At 34.3% G+C, this 4,475-nt stretch overlaps 1 long non-coding RNA gene across 1 annotated transcript; it reads left to right on the top strand.

The window, feature by feature from the left end:
- The first annotated feature begins 687 nt into the window (after positions 1-687).
- LOC114282367 (uncharacterized) lies at positions 688-3,429 on the top strand. The gene is made up of 3 exons (XR_003636222.2): positions 688-881; positions 2,266-2,360; positions 3,118-3,429. It is a non-coding gene; the product is annotated as an uncharacterized LOC114282367 (long non-coding RNA).
- Positions 3,430-4,475: the final 1,046 nt, after the last annotated feature.

The raw sequence follows: 4,475 nt of genomic DNA, 5'->3' as shown, positions 1-4,475 counted from the left end.
TTTTAATTACGGACCCATTTGGGAGTTAATTAAATATTCAATTTAGTTTAGTAAAATTGAGATTCGATTAATTAGGTCCGAATTGGAGATAATTAAGTTAATTAACTTATGAGAATTGAGAATGGTGATTATTACGAATTAAATTTATTTATGGGGTGTCCAATTTGAATATGCAATTTATTGACGGAACTTTGAAGTCTGATTAGAAATTAAAGGCCTAAATGATTTGGGGAATCAAAATTGATGATGACAATAAGTTTAATTTAATATTTGGAGACTTTGGGGAGTTTGATTAAAAATCTGATTCAGATCGATAATTTTAAATATAATTAATTGGGTTCTAAAGGAAGTCGAATTAGATGAATTAAATCATGTGGAATTTATGATTAGTAGTAATTAATTTAATTATGTGTTAATCAAGATTTATTAAGAATAAGTGTTATTTAATTAAATATAATCTTAATCATAAATTAAATTATAGAATGCTTTAGATTTTGAGAATATATGTGGGTGTGTGTGCTGAGAAGTGTGTGTGTGTGCAGAGAAGTCTGAGAGTGTGTGTATTATTGTTGTGCTGGAAGCTTAAAGTGGGTGCACGTGTGCTTGTGCAATGTTAAGAATTGAACATGTGTGTGTAAGTGTTGATAACCTTCAAGTTTTATATGTGTGCATGAGGAGAGAGAATAGGCAATCTATTTATTATTTGGTGAGAGAATTCTTGTGCTTCATCTTTATTTTTACAGAGCCGTGAGAGAGGAAGAGAACCGTGAGTGATCAATTCCTTAGATCCCTGCTGGGAATTTTGAAGAAGATTAAGGAAGCTAGAGAAGAAGAAGATTTAAAGGGGAAATCAAATCTAATTGCTGAAATTAAAATTTGAGGTATGAAATTCAAGTTTGATTTATGTAGGATTTTCTTTTTATATTTGAGATTGAGAAGGGTTTGGAATCATGTTCATGAAATTAGAGAGAAATTGGGTTTGAGCAAGAAATGAGTTACATACATAATTATGGGAAATTATGTTAAGTTTCATCATTTTAATTTAATTTTGGAAATTGCATGCATAAGAAACTCATCAATCAAGAACTCTAGATGAGGAATAAAGCTCAAATCTTGTAGATAAATTATCTAGAAGTTGAAATTAAGAAGTAAGTAGATTCAATTTCCATGCAATTAAAAAGAAATTAGCAAATTGATAAAAGTTGGGTCTTGCATGTTCAATCAAGATAGGTTGAAAAATATGAGTTATGGTTCTTTAAATTTGTTATGTATGAGTTTAATTTTGGGAATCATGCTTGAATTGAGTCCCATAAATTACATGCAACAAGGATTATTTGAAGATTTGATCCATGCAATGGGGATATGTTCAAATTTATGGAAGTTAAATTGGGAATTAATTATGTTTGAGTTTGATTTTTGTAATCTTACATGAGTTTGAGTCTAATCTCTACATGCATGAACATATTCTTCAATTTTGAGACTCTAATTGTACATACATCATGGATTTAAAATAATTGATTTCATGTTTTGATGTAATGAGAATTAAGCTTTGGAAAATGATAGGTTTATGAACAAAGAACTTAATTTGTAAATTAAAGGAGTTTTGATGTAATTGATTTAAAATTGATCATGTTTGATGAAGATGAGCATCAATTGTGTTATTTAAGTTGAAAATGAAGCCTATCGCACATGCATGTGAAATTCAAAGTGATATGGAAATTAATTTGCATGAGTTTTAAGGATATGAAGTTGGTATGGGTTGTCAAGAAAAATGTGAAATAATTTGGGAATTGAATTATGATTTTGGACAAATTAGACTCAATTTTCTTATGGCCTCATATTGTATAAAGATTTCCATAATTTTGTATCAAGAACATGAGTTTTAGATATCAAGAACAGAGTTTTAGACCCTTTGAATACTAAGTTTGAGCTTCAAATGCAATTCTGGAAATTCCAGAATTCGGCATGTCCGCTCGAGCGGGGAAAGTGCCGCTCGAGCGTGAAATGTTGGGTTGCAGTACTTTTGTAGATCAAAGGGGTCTGCTCGAGTGGCCAAATTCGCACTCGAGCAGAGAGCCCTGTACCTGAAATTATGAAAAATGGTTTTGTGTTTTGTTTTCCGTTCTCTTTCATTTCTAAGCACTCTTCGGAATACATTGGGCTTTGTAAATGACCTAAGGGTAAAGAAAGAAGCCTAAGAGAAATAAATAGATTAAAGAACGGATTGAATTATTTGTGACCCAATATGTGTTATGAATTGTGTAGGGTCGAGCATAAGGACGAATCCACCGGGGGTCGAGCATAAGGACGAATCCACCGGCAGAACACTATGAGTAATATCTTAGTAAATATATGTTCAAGTATGTTGCTTTCCCAAACATTACTTCTGTACATGCCTTATGGATTTGTATGCTTGAAATAAGAATGAATATTCTAAGTGTCAGTCTTTTGCCTAAGACTAAGTGAATACAAACACGATCATGATCATGAGCATGAAACACACATAAATACGTTTGACATGAATGATTGGGCCAAAGGCCGTTTGACATGAATGATAGTCTGACATGAATGACTGGGCCAAAGGCCGTTTGACGTGAATGATTAGGCCAAAGGCCGTTTGACATGAATGATAGTTTGACATGAATGATTGGGCCAAAGGCCATTTGACATGAATGATAGTTTGACATGAACGATTGGGCCAAAGGCCGTTTGACATGAATGATTGGGCCAAAAGCCGTTTGACATAAATGATTGGGCCAAAGGCTGTTTAACATGAATGATTGGGCCAAAGGCCGTCTGACATGAATGATAGTTTGACATGAATGACTGGGCTGAAGGCCATTTGACATGAATGATTGGGCCGAAGGCTGTTTGGCATGAATGATTGAACCGAAAGTTGTTTGACACAAACAAATTGGACCTGAGGCTGTTTGATAAGAGCGAATTGGGCCTGAAGCCGTTTGATATGTTTAGGCCTGAGGCCGTTTGATGTATTAGATAAAAACGTGAATGGGCCTAAGGCCGTTAGATATGTCTATTACGCATTTCATTCATGTAACTTCTTTATTTTGATATTAGTCACTGGGCTATAGCTCACTCTCATTTATATGTGTGTAGGTGAGCAAAGAGTTGACCAAACCCAACCTCAGTGAAAGATATGAAAGGAAGTCAAGTTTTGTGGAGTCAGCCCGCACGTCTCACGCACTAGACTTTATTTTTGTTCTTGTGTTCACACTTTTCCTTGGCTGGTGAATAAGTTGGATCATCCATGTATATAAGTTCGTTTTGTTTGGCTGACTGTATGTTTTGGAGTTCCTGGATGTATAAGATATTAACTTTGTTTTTATGTGTGAGTTATTATGTACCATTTATGAAATGTTTCGCTTTATCATGTAAGCACTGCTCATTGAACAAAAATTTTTAGTATACTTCCGCTTTTGGCCCCATATGATTATTTTGAAAATCTATTTTTTGTCTGAGGCAGTAGGTAATCTAATGATTACTGGCCGGTTATGATCCTAACCTATAGGGGCGGGTTCGAGTCATGACACTTCAACTCACTCAACTCGGCTGGGGCAAAACGATACGGTGCCATAGAAATCGGTGCCGTGCCAGGCACTAAGTCAATAGAGAACTCAACCTCTCGATGGGGTGGTAAACTAATAAGATCCTCGAGAAAGACGTCCGAGTACTCACAAATCACTCTCGGCAACTCAACATCATTCAGATGTATATAAGGTTTCGGGACTTTCACCCTGGACACTCCGGCCAACTTAATTATCAATGGAGTCCATCCCCTATCTCCTTCCAAACAATGGAGTACATCCCCTATCTCCTCCCAAACAAAGATACATATGCAATGTATTTAAACACTTTATCATATACAATGATCATTTAATGCACATATTCAATGTGTTATTCCAACCGTCATATTCAATGGCATATTCCAGGTGATAAATTTCAGTTCGCCTAATCATCATACAGTGTCTACAACAATCAAGACTATCCTCCTCCGATAGCCCAAAATAATTATTTCTAAACAGATAATACATTTATCAAATAGATAAATTATCAACATTTTCATAGGTGAGTGATTAATCAATCCAATTACACCATTCTATCTCATAATTTCCCAATTTCGTGATTTTCAACTCATTTTCATGTTTTCACATTTTTCCAAATTTAATTATACAAATTAATCAATCACATCAAATTAGGGCATTTTCCTCATTTTCTCAACTTTAGCCTTAAGGCTCAATTTCCTCAATTTTACACCAATAATCCCATTTTTCCAAGGTCTCACATAAACATGGAGCTCAACAATTGAAAACCCCCTTTCTATAATTTCAAATTCAAACCCTAACTTTCCAAAATTTCCATATTTCACTATTTATACAAAATGACTAAAATTTAGGTTAAAACTCACAAAGACGAATAGTTTATCCCTACCTCAAATGAAGAGACTCAAAGGAGAT

This window comes from Camellia sinensis, chromosome 12, assembly GCF_055761805.1.
Source record: "Camellia sinensis isolate YWXY chromosome 12, ASM5576180v1, whole genome shotgun sequence".
NCBI lineage: Eukaryota > Viridiplantae > Streptophyta > Magnoliopsida > Ericales > Theaceae > Camellia > Camellia sinensis.
This window is presented reverse-complemented; position numbering and strand designations above follow the sequence as displayed.